This window comes from Balearica regulorum, chromosome 1 (assembly GCF_011004875.1).
Source record: "Balearica regulorum gibbericeps isolate bBalReg1 chromosome 1, bBalReg1.pri, whole genome shotgun sequence".
NCBI classification, from domain to species: Eukaryota; Metazoa; Chordata; class Aves; order Gruiformes; family Gruidae; genus Balearica; species Balearica regulorum.
The window spans coordinates 32,262,083-32,276,190 of record NC_046184.1 but is presented as its reverse complement, the minus strand read 5'-3'; the positions used below and the strand labels follow the sequence as shown (position 1 = coordinate 32,276,190).

The window sequence follows — 14,108 nt, the reverse complement described above, 5'->3', positions numbered from 1 at the left end:
CAATTGCCTAAACTCCCATTGGGCTGAAAACGAGAACATATTACAAGCGCAGAGAAGAGTGTCATGAAAACACTTTTATGAGCATTTGAAGAGATAAACCAGTTCAAAAAGAGATTAAACAAATTCCTGGTGGACGGGTTAATCAGCAGCTATTAAACACCCACCAGCTGGCTCTGGATCAGGGATTCTCTGAGCAGCTGAAGGCTGGAAGCAGGGGAGGTGGAGCAGGGGAAGCGTTTGTTGTTAGCGACTGTTCAAGGCAGGATGCTGGACAAGGTCTGGTCCAGTATGGCCTTCCTTATGGCCTTGCATTATGTCACCCAATGACTCTGCACCGTATCCACTTTCACCCGAATTAGCACGTGCAACGGGCCAGTCTTGGGCTCTGTAGGAAGCGTGGCAGCAAAATAACCCAACGTTATCGGTTCTCTCAATACTACTAAATGCTTACTTGGACCCAGTCCTTGGAAAAGGTTCTTTAGCAGCTTCTGGAAAATTACAGTTCTCTTTTTCTCAACAAAAGCCCATTAAAAAAAATCATCATGGTGTGGATGGTTACCGGGTCACCACTGGAATTCTGGTTGCTGTAGCCCAGGCAGATCCTTCTAACACAAATAACAGGTAAAAGGGGTTTATATTTTATGCCAGATGGTACTCAACTGTCTGGCATCTCCTTCTTTAATGTGTTAGCTCATTACTGATTGCATTTCAGGTGAAAATTAATGTAGTCTGGTTTATTTTTAAACATGTCCCAAATGGAGACTCAGGAACAGGTGTTGGGGAGGGAGGGGAGAAGGGTGTTTCCATCTTCTTAGCATGCGATGCTCGATATAGCTTCATTATAGCTCCTCTAGTATATGTAAGTATTATACTTCCATGCACAAGTGTGGTGTCTGTTCCACTTTGTACTGGTTTACTTTATCTGACTCCACATGTGAACACATGTCCATTTATTTCAGAGAACGTACAATGTCTAAAAGGATTCTTCATTACTTATTGTATAACGTTATAGCAAACAGAGCATTAAAAAACAAACCAAAAAAATCCTAAAAAGGCAAACCCCATGTCCTGGTTTCAGCTGAGAGGATTGATTTTCTTCATAATAGCTAGTGTGGGGATACGTTTTGGATTTGTGCTGGAGACAGCATTGATAATATAGAGATGTTTTTGTTCTATGGACTTATTGTTGAGCAGTGTTTACACAGGGCCAAGGCCTTTTCTGCTTCTTGCACTGCCCTGCCAGCGGGATGGCTGGGGGTGGACAAGAAGTTGGGAGGAGACACAGACAGGACAGGTGACCCAAACTGACCAAAGGGGTATTCCATACTATATGACGTCATGCTCAGTTTATAAGGAGCTTGGGGGAAGAGAGAGGGGGGGCGGCGGCATTCGGAGCAATGGCGTTTGTCTTCCCAAGTAACGATTATGCGTGACGGAGCCCTGCTTTCCTGGAGATGGCTGAACACCTGCCTGCCCATGGGAAGTGGTGAATGAATTCCTTGCTTTGCTTTGCTTGTGCGCGCGGCTTTTGCTTTACCTATTGAACTGTCTTTATCTCAACCCACGAGTTTTCTCACTTTAACTCTTCCAATTCTCTCCCCCATCCCGATGGGGAGGGAGTGAACGAGCGGCTGCGTGGTGCTCAGCTGCCAGCTGGGGTAAAACCACGACACCCCAAAATGATGAAGATGAACCTGCACTGCAATTCTACTAAGTGACAGAAGGTACATACCCTCTGAAGAAACTATCAGCAATGCCAGGGATAGTAACCTCCTGATTTTGGGCTGTAGTCTTGGCTCATTGCATAACCCAGAAAGTCCTGAGGGGTCTGGCTGCATCCCAGAGGCCTGTGATCACCTGCATATGGACAGCTATACTGCCCAGAGCCTCCACCGCACACGGCAGCTCGTTTGGCTGCCGGCCACACTGCTGGCACAACCCCCACCTTAAAATCTGAGAACAACTGTGCAGCATAAGACCCTGGTGCACCCAACCTGGCAGTCCTGCCCCTGACACAGCCCCAGAGAATCCAGCTGGGATGCTCTAACTCTGCTACTTCCCCAGAACACCCCCTTCTCCTGGAACTTTGGGATTTGGGGACTTCCCAAATCCGAGGTAGCACCTTTCTGCTTAATAGCCTTGGCTGGATTCCTCTTCTACAAATTTGTCTCATTGCTCAACCCATGTGAGAATATTTTGCACCTAAACGTCCTGTAGCAATAACACCAACAGTTTAACAATTCCTTTGTGAAAAATACATTCTTTTGTTTATTCTGAGCCTTTTCTTACTACAGAACAAGGGAGATTTGAATGAAATCATTACAACAGTGACAGTGACTCTGGTTCACCTTCTGCACACCATCCGTAATATTACAGAGCTCTCCTCACTCCGCTTAGACATCTCTTTCCAAGGCTAAAGACACTTACTTTACAGGTATGCTATCATTTCATATAAGCGTCTGGATATTACACTTCACAACAAAATTCTTTCTCTTTCTTATTTCTTGTAATGTCACGTCAGGCTGTCTCATCTCAGCAATACCAAAGAACTAATCAGACTAGATTCCAGAACAACTGGAATACAGAAAATGATACATCATGAATCAAGCACACATTTCTTTTTGGTGCTTGCTGTAAGTAAGTAAGCAGATGGACACTAAAATAGTCTAAAAGCAATATGAGAATGTGTATAGGGTCTGCGTGACAAGGTTTTGGTAGCGGGGGGGGGCTACAGGGGTGGCTTCTGCAAGAAGCTGCTAGAAGCTTCCCCTGTGTCTGACAGAGCCAATGCCAGCCGGCTCCAAGACGGACCCACCGCTGGCCAAGGCCAAGCCAATCAGCGCCTCTGCGATAACATATTTAAGAAAGAGAAAAACAGTTAGAGGGAGCTTTTGCAGCCAGAGAGAGGAGTGAGAAGATGTAAGAAACTCTGCAGACACCAAGGTCAGTGCAGAAGGAGGGGCAGGAGGTGCTCCAGGCACCGGAGCAGAGATCCCCCTGCAGCCTGTGGTGAAGACCATGGTGAAGCAGGCTGTCCCCCTGCAGCCCATGGAGGAAGGATGAGGGGGTGTAGAGATTCCACCTGCAGCCTGTGGAGGACCCCACGCCGGAGCAGGTGGAGGCACCCAAAGGAGGCTGTGGCCCGTAGAGAGAGGAGCCCACGCCAGAGCAGGTTTGCTGGCAGGACTTGTGACCCCGTGGGGGACCCCACGCTGGAGTGGTTTGCTCCTGAAGGTCTGCACCCCATGGGAGGGACCCACGCTGGATCAGTTCATGAAGAACTGTAGCCCATGGGAAGGACTCACATTGGAGAAGTTGGTGGAGGACTGTCTCCCGTGAGAGGGACTCCATGTTGGAGCAGAGGAAGAATGAGAGGAGTCCTCCCCCTGAGGAGGAAGGAGCAGCAGAGACAACATGTGATGAATTGACCACAACCCCCGTTCCCCGTCCCCCTGTGCCGCTGAGGGGGGAGGAGGTTGAAGCCAGGAGTGAAGTTGAGCCTGGGAAGATGGGAGGGGTGGGGGGAGGTGTTTTAAGATTTGATTTTATTTCTCATTCCTCTACTCTGTTTTGCTCGTGACGATAATTAGTGAGTGATCTCTCCCTGTCCTTATCTCAACCCGCAAGTGTTTCGTTATACTTTTTCTCCCCTGTCTAGCGAAGGAGGGCAGTGACAGAGCGGCTTTGGTGGGCACCTGGCCTCCAGCCAGGGTCAACCCACCACAGAATGATTTGCTCTATATGGGTAAAATTCAGGACAAACTCAGTCACCCAGACAATGCCTCTACTCAAGTACACCAAATGTCCACTAAAAATACGTTTCATTTTGTAAAATTGACATATACATGCTCTGCTGCTATCAGTGCTAGTCCAAGTTGGGGAACTGAACAAACCTGGAGGATCTAACCAAAGTACAGCTGGAAAAGGCCGAATTCAGTGCCCTGCATTCAGCAGTGAGATGCTGGTTTTGAGGCAGATCCTGCCCCTACCTCTGCAGGTACAGCTGACACTCTGCTTACAGAACTAGCATAAGTCCTGGGCATGGAAGGAAAAGTATCCTTCTCTTGACAGGCAGAAATGTCTAGTCATGGAGTATTCCCAGTGCAGAAGATGATTGTTGTAGTTTCCTGCTTTCCTATGATCATGAGAGGACGTGTGAGCCTCCATAGAAAAACTTCCTTTACATGGATTTCCTCATAAATTAGCTGGTCTCCATTTTGAAGCTGTGTTAACGAGCTGCAGCAACTTGTGCCATTGCCATCAGGTCGAAGATACATGCATTTTGGAAGTGTTTGCTCTGAAGTGCCGCAGTCCTGCCTTTAGTGACAATGATACGCAACAGTATCCTTTCAGCTCCTTCCCACCAGGATGAGAACCTGTTCTCTTCTCCTGTATTCAGTGAATTAACCAATAAACTACAACTTCATATAGTACATGTGAAACCCTCGGGAGGCCAAAAATAGACTGAATGATAAATTTCTCTTTCTGGACTTTTCTGTGCTTCTCGCCACTAAAATCATGAAGAGAAAATACACAGGAGAGTGTCATACATCATTGGTGTCAAATTATTAATTAGCGAAGTCTAACTTTTCCAATGGGAAAGCTACCAGTTGGTTTCAGAGCAGCTCTGCAGGCTAGGAGAAGTGAGCAGAGGAGGGGATAACACTCTTACCGACTGTGTTGAAGCTGCCTAATAAGAGGATAAAGTACTGAAGCTCAAGGGTTGAAATTTCCTGGAGAAAGTGGGGATGAAGTGCCACGGCCCCAGCACTGATGCTTGGGGTGCTTTGGGGGCTGAGGTTAGTTATCACTATGTGACCCCTGGAACAGGGGAGCAGAGGAGACAGAGCAAGAAGAGCAAGCTAGCTCTAGGACTAGGACTTGAGAGAAGAGGAGGAGGAAGGAAGAAGGAGAGAGAAATTCAGGAGAAACTGGTGTGCCGCTGTTTCTTGGTGACTTAGCTCTGCTGGAGCATATTTCCATGCCCATGGCAGGCTATCCCAGCAGGTGAAATAGAATTGACCAAGGCATGCCCTGCCAGAAAGCACCGAGTGCTTAGCTAGCAATGGTGATGTAAAGTGGGGGAAAAAACAGGAGTTCACAAGTAAGGAGCACTTGCATAAACACCTTGTTCCAAGATGCACTGGCAATGCGCATATTTAGCCATAAAGATGAGTAATAACTAGGAAGCATTTCTCTAACACTAGCAGCACACATGCCCTCTTTTCCTTCCTCAGATACTTTTCAACCGCAGGCCTCAAATCAGGTATGGGAACAGCAAGGAAAGAATAGAAAAAAAAAAAAAAAAGGTTTGAAGCTCTGGAAGATAAATAGTAGAGCATTCCTTCTTCCATTGCAGTGCGCATTTCTGGTAAAAGACAAAGTATTTGAACCCAATCAGCAAAAATATTATTTTCTTCTGGAACAGTAGTGGAACTACATAATTGCTTCAAGCCAAGTATGAAACCAGTCATGAAACAAAGTACAGAAGTAATTCTGCAAATGGAGCTATGATTAATACAATGCTACATTACCATCACAAATTTAGTAATAGGAATTCCGGAGCTCTTATATTTTGAAATAATACTCAGGAACCTGAAACACAAATTTGGAACTACTTGTATGTGGACACAACTCTGTGACACTGAAAACAAATGCAGAAGCAGCAGAAAGATAAAAACTTAAGTATAATTGTTATGAATGCAATAATGACTCGTAAGTTCAGGTCAATTGTCCTCCCTTTTTTTGCCATGAAGTGGTTCAGGAGAGAAAAAAAAAGATGTCTTAAAAAGCCAGTTGGGGATTTCTTTGGGTCTTAAGATATAAAAAGTATTTACGCAAGTTAACATCAGAAATTCTCTTGCTTTCCATGAAAAAACCTGCATAATCCTCAGAATACAGTATTACTGCAGGCAAGAAAAGAAATTAGCAGCTATAGTGTTGGCAGTAGTAGCCAATGTGAAGATCTTGAGCTGTGTGTAATTCACAAGCAGTTCAGGTGCAGCTCCTATGCATGGTTTATGGCCTCTATGGGCAATGTGGTTGCTGGGTTATCTGAAACCTTACCTGTGGGAGGAAGCAACCAACATCTTGTGTTGAGGCTGCCATTGCCAGTTTATACTCAACCCCATGAATCCTGGTGCAGGGAAGCAGAGGAATTTACATTTCTGTGCTATAATTTCTATTCATATTAAACTTTGTTTTGAAATGTCTAATTCATGTCAGATATAATAATCATATATATAATTGTTTGGGCTGCCTGGTGAAATCACAATTTATATAAATGTGGTTCTGCATAACCAAATATCTGATCAGCAGCATCAAATCACAATCAGTACTATCAGTAAACTCCTGTTCTCATCTGTGTTCTTAAATCCCTATGAAAAGTTGGCAGTGTTGTGACTAAACGGGCCTCACTATATCCAGATATTGCATGACAAAAAGGCTCCTTATGAGAGTTTCATACCCTATGTCAATCTAAATAATCCTCCAGACGCTTCAAACAGACCACCCTTGGTTAGATGCAAGGGAGAAGTTCTTCCTTTTTCTCTTCTCCATCCCAAACCCTCTTCGTCCTGCATCCCACTGAAAGTCACTGCAGAAACAACATCAGTGGAAGTTTCTGCTGGTTTTATTCCCATTAAACTATGTGTGAATGTAATAGAAAGGACTCAACTTGGGTCACTCTAAGAAAAAGGTTTCCTAAAAGAAGTTAGAAAAGTAAAAATACTACTGATACCTCTGTCCTATTTGGCAGAAGAAAGCAGTCTGCCAGTTCCCAGCTGACAGCCCTTGGCTGCTTCCTGGCTGAGACTTCACCCCAGGGCTGTCTCTGAAGTTTTCCCATCAAAGAGCGTGAGGGAACAGCATGCTCTGCCCCAGGAGGAGGACAAAGATTGGCCACATTTCTGACCACTCTGCAGTCATTCCCCACAGCTATGAAATCCCACTCATTCCCCACTAAGAACATTTTCAAAAGGGCCCAGTCTTCCAGACCTAGAAATTTAAATAAAGAGCAGGTTTAGGAAAAGTACAGTTCTGGTCCTACCATGAAAGACTATGCACTTTGGTCCCTAAAAACAGTTGAACCTCCCTCATAAAGCATAAGCTAGAATTTGGCACAGGCTGGATAGAAGTTACTGAAATTTGTAAAGCACTTTGTGGTGATGGTCTCTAACACGTAAGCTCATTGTTTTGCTGGTCTAACGTGTTTAAAGATTCAATTTACTTAGATGTCAGTGTCTTCCTATAAGGAAATATGGCCTATGCTTTCCTAAAGTGACTGCTGGGATATCAAAGTGATTATTGTTACCATAGCCAGATACGTACACTTATTAAAACAGTTCTTTATTTCTATCAGTTCATTCAATCAAATTTTGCGTTTCATTTCTGACACCATTTTCCAGTCAGTAACAACCACTATGAAGCCTTGTGACACAAAAATGTCAAACTGCTGGCATTCATCTGACATGAAGAACACTAGTGAGACTTTTGGAGTTTGCTGGGCTTCTCCACATGTAAACAAACAGCCTGCCCGAGGATAATTTAATCCCGTAACAGGGTGCAACAGGAACAGCCTTGTATCTAATGAATAAGATCATCGTTCCCATCCCCTTTGAAGAAGGATTCAGGATGGGAGATCGGTTGCTGGGCTCCAGAGGGACGAACACTGTGGTCAGGTTGGATTCCAGCACCTGGAGGAAAAGCCTGTGTTTGAACTCCCCATCCTGAAAGGTTTGCAGATTTCTGTGCCATTATCTTAATGTAGTCTATCTGCTTCAAACACTACACCTTGAGTAAAGGATTTTGCTGTCTACAACTGTTTTATTTTTCTGCCACGCTGTTCCACCAGTTAACATGCCCCTTGTGCATTGCTGCTGCAGGAGGCAGAAGGAACACCTGTACCGGATCCACGCTTTAAGACATTAAACTCATTTTTAAAATAAGGAATGAGATGCAGTTCAAAAAACTTGGCTGAAAAACTCTAAATGGTTTCACTGACCTACATTAATCAATGAATTTATAGCTTCCGGCTCAAAAGGCAAGTGAATAACTATTTTTATAAAGTAATCTTTAGTGTGCCAGCCCTTTTTTTAGTAAAATGCTACCAGTAGAAATCCTAAGACACTGGCTTCTCTTACCAGTCTCTCCTAAGAGATTAAAGACCTTGTTTCCAACATACTGAAATACTACCGCACTGTGAATAATGTCTTCAGCAGATGGGATAAAGGAGTTTCAGTTCTCCTGCTGCTCAGCTAAGTCAAATGAATTTTTGGTGCTATCAATGAGTAACGTTTAACAGATCTCACCTCCATCGTCCCTTCAGTGTTATTTACAGGGAAACGCTAACAGAAGGAAAACGTGGCTATTCTCAGTTACTGCTGAAAAACTAGAGCTCAGGGAACAGATTTGTTGAGTAAGCAGGTATTACATACAGACACACACATACTGACATTTTTCTGTTAATAAGCACTGATAAAGTATTCATAGGTTGCTTGCTTAAAATGATTCTATGCAATTACCAATTTTTAACTCTCTGAAGATGTATTCAATCAGTCATAAGTAATCTGATTTTTCTCAGTGATGTCTTCTCCACCACAGTAGGAAATGCAAAAATAAATAAATGACTAGTAACAGTGTATAACACAGTGAATTACAGGAAAAAACACTTTTTACCATGTTATTAACAACTCAGAAGCATGCTGCTATTAGCAAAGATATACGCCAAAGTATTTATTTATTGCTAATCTACTATTTTGTCACTTTTGGAACAATTCCAACTGCATGATCATTTAACATGCATTTATTCCTGTTATTAATTCCTCTTATTAATATGCATTAATTCTGCTTTCTCTTTCCAATAACAAATGAAAACCAATATGGACCAGAAGAACAAACCTCTCCCTTTATCATAGGGGCGTAACGCAAAAGTGTGACAATGCCACTTTACTGCAACAGGGAGTAGGAACTGATCTGTGTTCATTCGCGTCACACGATGCCCAAGCATCAGCTCTTGAAGCTCCTGATTTTCCTGAGCCCTTGTAGTCACCCCCTCAGTTATTAACTGTACTGAATGGATCTGCTCTGCAGCCCAGAGCAAGAACAAAATCAATAAGATCTGGTAGCAGGTATCAATTCTCTGATTGCAAATGTATTTATTACAAGACATTTTTCCAGAATTAAGTCCAAGTTGGTTAAAATTTACAAAGTTGTGATTTGAGAAAACCAAGTACTCTAATTGAATCTTTGACATTATATAAGAACAAGAAAGACAATATTCCAACAGGTTATTAATGGAGACTTCTGTCCACATTAAGCTGCTTTATTTCTAACAATATCCCTTACTAATAAGATGCTTGCAAGATCTTCCCTTCTTAACTCGTTTCTCTGTATAGTACCCTGGATTATTTCTCAGTATGTTAAATTATATCATTACCCAGTTATCTCAGGAGATTGGGGAGAACAACAACAAAAAAATTTGCTCTTCTTCTAATTACCTATATTAACAGCAAATAGTTGCTGGGCTGCCTTTGTTTTCCTTGCTTTTTATTCACGCTGTTTTCTCTGTAGTGACTAAAATATTTATATCTGGTCCTCTGAAAATCTCAGCCAGAGAGACTAAAGATTACGGTCCCTTGTGAATTTCAATGGACCCTGAATACCTCTCTCAAATGCCTTGGAAAATCTTAGCCATTACTTCTTAGAGAAAATTAGTAATTGCACTTTACCATTTATTAATATATCTGCTTCCTCATTAAACACAGGTAATTTAAGTACCCTCAGCTTCAACAGGGAAAAGAATGCAGATGTTGTTATAAGATCAGCATTTGTCCCCATCAATGTGAGTGTAGCTGTGATGCTTTTTATTTATGATAGTTGAAGAAGGTAAGTAATGTTTATTCACTGATACATCTGGAAATAGTAACAAAGCACTGAAACAGCTGAGCCATAACTCAGTAAACCACATATGCTCTGAATTGAGTATTTGAATGTGCAACCCTTAACTGTATACGTGTCATTCTCTCTCAGAAATAGGTTTCCATTAATTTACTTCCTGTGATACACAAAGTTAGGTATTCCCTAATTGATCAAATGAGAGGAGTTCAGAAAGTTTTTTTTCTCCTGCTAGTTATTCTCTTTTTATATCTATTTTCATCATTGAAAGTCTGCTCATTCTGCAAATTATGCATTTCAGGTGATATTTCACAGCAGAGGCAGAGAAAATATAACCAATCCCCCAGGGCAAACGAAGAATGACTAGCACATTTGCAAGCGGCCAGCTAACGTACGCATCTTTCGTGTTACTACTGTGTGAGCTCCTCACTGCTGTCACTGCCACCCCCCCGGGTTCCCAGTCTGGAGTTCACACGCCCAGAGGTGTGTTTGCACTCACCACACATGAGATGCGGTGTTTGCCAGGGAGGATGTTTAATGTCTCTCTCTTCCCTCTGGATGCTCCTCTTCCCTATAGGTATAGTTTTCTTCCCCACACTTCATCTCGGAGCTGATGAGGCTACAGCCAGGGGGCCAGTGAGCACCTCCCCGTCCTGCTCTGTGACTCAGCATCCAGCAGGCCTTCAGGATCCCAGGAACCCCCACCGCCTCTCCCCACGGCACAACACATTCCTTATCCCCCAGACACGGCCAGCTTCCCCCCGCCGGGAAGGCAGGGTGATGAAAGGACGTACCCCTGGGCGAGAGCAGGAGGGATGCAGCTTGCCGAGGCGGCAGGGCACCGGCTAACCTGCGGGGCTGCGCAACAAGGCGTGCACTCCCACGCACAACCGTGGCTTCAGAAATGCCACTTCAGCCTAATGATTGCTTGACGTGTTCTTAGTCGAGCAATATTAACAACGCCTCATCCCCGGTACAGCATTTTCCCACCTGATTATTAGGTAATTAACAACCGAACACACGCTGTTCACCTAGGCAGGGGTCCATATGTGTATCTGTGGCACAAGTAATCAGGGATCCTAACTGGACCATCAGGTGTTATTAAATGTAAATGTAAAATAACAGTGTAAACTCAAAATAAAAAAAGGCATTTACACAAGGAATGGTAGCACAAGGAGTTCCTGTTGTGACTGCCTGTAATGCTTACTGGCAGTACCTTGCTCCTTCAGATCACACAGCAAACAGCTTTCAGGATTACTAAACTAGCTATTTCTCAATACTCTGTGACAATATGTCTCTTTGAAAGTATGGGTACATCTTCCAGTTACTGATCACAGAAACTAAAGTATTTGTACTGTATTTTCCAAAATACAGTGTTTCCCAAAATACAAAAATTTACAAATGCACAAAATATTAATGATATATAAAATTTTAAGCATTTATTCTGTTAAATCATGTAATAAGCAAGCAAAAACAATGTATTTTAACTTCTCTTCTTTTAAAAGGTGGTATCTTTACTATATATCTCTATTGGTTAGACAAATTTCTTGAATATATCCTAAGTTGTCAAATTTTCAAATGAAAATATTTATTGTTTTTAATTTCCAGCATATTACATAATTAGAAATAGCTGTAAACATTTCCAACAGCACATAGTTTTCCAAAGGACAACAAGGACAGGCTTCTCCACTGAATGACAGTCCAGACTTTTATCCAAAATGTAACAGTTTGATTATCTTAGTTATTTACAGGACAGCCAAGCAATAGATTCTGGGACTCGTTTGCCTAACACACATTTTACTGTAGCTAGCAAATCTTCCAGAAAATGTACAGATAGAGGAAAAAAAAAAGTCAATGAAATTTCATTGTCATTATTCAGTTAGGACCTCTAATGAAATAGATCATGTTATTATATTGATTATCTCAGTGACTGTCCTGCCCCTCCCCACAATGCAGTCATCTATAGCAGATAAAAATTGATCAGAAATACACACTCTTGAACAAACTGCAGGATTCAAAACGTGTAAGAGTATTTATTCTCAGCAATATTTAAACAACCTTTTTAAAACAATCGGACTAGTAGGATCTGTGCAGCCATACCCACCCGAGAATCCTGACTCTGCATTCCAGCGCAGATATCTGAGTCAATGTAACCACACTGCATCATCATAATCCTGCCTCAGCATATTCCCTCTTCTGCACTCAAATCCACAAATAAAAAATACCCTTTTTTTACCTTAGATGGTGAATTCCTTCTTGTCCTTTTGTTCATAATAACTATTCCAAGTTTGTATCTTTGAAAAATACAAGGGTGGTTGCACCAATAAACTTCACAGATCCTCTCCTGCGGCAGAAAGCAAATTAAAAAAAAAAAAAAAAGGCTTCAAGCTGTGACCTCAGAGCAAAGCACAGCCGTTAGCATCCCTCAGCCAACCTTCGGTAGAAAGCAGGTTAGACAGCAGGAAAACTGGCTCTGTACATGGCTGCAATGCTTTCAAATCAAGCATTCTGTGCTGTAAGCTCGGGGATTTATATCTTCTTAAATAGGCCGTCCCACTCAATGCTGCTTGTGTGCATGAAAATATGAAGCATTTCACTGCAGTCACTTTATGCAAGAAACTAACCCAGTCATCTTTACAATCTCTGTCACTCCGCTCTGAGACTAAAGAATGAGCACAGCATGCATAATTCATGCATTAAAATCTTCTGTGCACTTCCTGCAGCAACTGTTACATCCAGTAATGGGATATTGATCAGCTCATCACTAAAACAATCGGGGCTGGGCAATTGCTTTGCTGCAACAAACAATATTCCATCCAAAATGGGATGCAGACACAGGCTTCCCCCCTGCAGCACTCAAGCGTAACTCCAACATACATGGCGTGGCATTTACATATTGCAGACTGTTTAATCTGGACTCTGCATTTCTTTGACCTTCGAAAAATGCTGCATTATCTGAGCCTTTTTATTTGAAGTCTGTATTCCCTGCAGCTTGTTTCTCCTTTTAACTCTATGCAGCATGAGAAGAAGCAACCATGCTTTCCAAACCCCACATTCAAAGCACAGTGAACCTCCAAAAGCAAAGAGCAGATAGAAGAGCTTTCTACCTCATGACACATTCTTTGCCCCGCAAACACACCTGCAACTTGTTTGTACCAGGCAATTAGAATACTCTTACATTGAATCTTTTTATTACAATGCATATGTGATATTCAATCTGAAGATAAATGCACGTATGCATCATTTTTGTCTAGCACAACTCACATAATTTGTATCTGCAAGATCAATTAAATCGAGTCCCAAACTTTCTACTTCTTCCCATGGATCTGAACATCTTCCAGCCTTTTCAGCACGCTCCCTGTTCTTGCACCCCCGTCAGTTAAACAAGCCTCATCAACAGCGTACCAGCCCTGTCTTCAGCCCCTGTCCCCAGCAGCTTCTCGGCATCCCCATCCTTTGACAGCCAGGTGCTTCTGCTTCCATACACAGGAAAACCATGACACCCATTGTTTCAGAAGAAAAAGATGGGAGAGGGAAGACAGGAAGACAGACAAGGAAAACACTAGAGTCACGACTGAGGTGAAACTCCAAAGCAATATTTAAAAATAAAATAACAAAAATTTTCAGTTATTCTCATGTTGACAAACATAGTCAGACGAGTTTGAACCACACAGACCTGTAGTTTCCTGAAATCCATGGAATTATTCCTTACTCTCGATGGAGCTTGGGCCTGACCTTTTTATCACTAAAATACATAGTTATTACTAAAATAAAGAACTGTTATCAAGGTTTATTTGAAAAGAAATTCAAGAGGTTAGTACGACCTACAACAATTATTTTTCCTTAGGATCAATGAGGTTACAATTGGCTAGAACAAAATGTCTTGATGGGACCGCAGCATGAACAAGGATGCTCCACATATTGATGAAAACCTGAAGCTGGGCTAAACTATCGACTCTCCTGCAATTGTACGCTTTCAGAGTCCTCCCAAGTGAGTTAATGGAAAATTGTCTGGAGCAAGCAGGATTTGGCGTACGGTCTGGAAACCAGAATGAATAGAGGCTTTTTCAGAGGAAAATGAGGAAGAAGGTTTGCTTGGTTTGTCTCTCACCAAAGCAATCACTTTTCAGTATATCCAGTATCTACTGCTTTCCCTTATGCTAAGGCACGCCCACACAGTTCAGCGAGGTGGCAAAGGTGTCGCCAAGAAATTA

General features: G+C 42.5%; 1 protein-coding gene across 6 annotated transcripts in view; it reads right to left on the bottom strand.

Moving 5' to 3' along the window:
• CNTN1 (contactin 1) overlaps window positions 1–14,108 on the bottom strand; it is a 265,155-nt gene that overhangs the window by 142,563 nt on the left and 108,484 nt on the right. For 2 of the 6 annotated variants that reach the window (XM_075744721.1, XM_075744711.1), the window contains exon 4: window positions 12,131–12,238. The exons of 3 other annotated variants lie outside the window; for them this stretch is intronic. The gene's annotated coding sequence lies outside the window, so the exon portion shown is untranslated. Of the gene's footprint in view, window positions 1–10,393; window positions 10,767–12,130; window positions 12,239–14,108 lie in introns of those variants that run through there. One more of the 6 variants, XM_075744741.1, reaches the window with a different exon arrangement.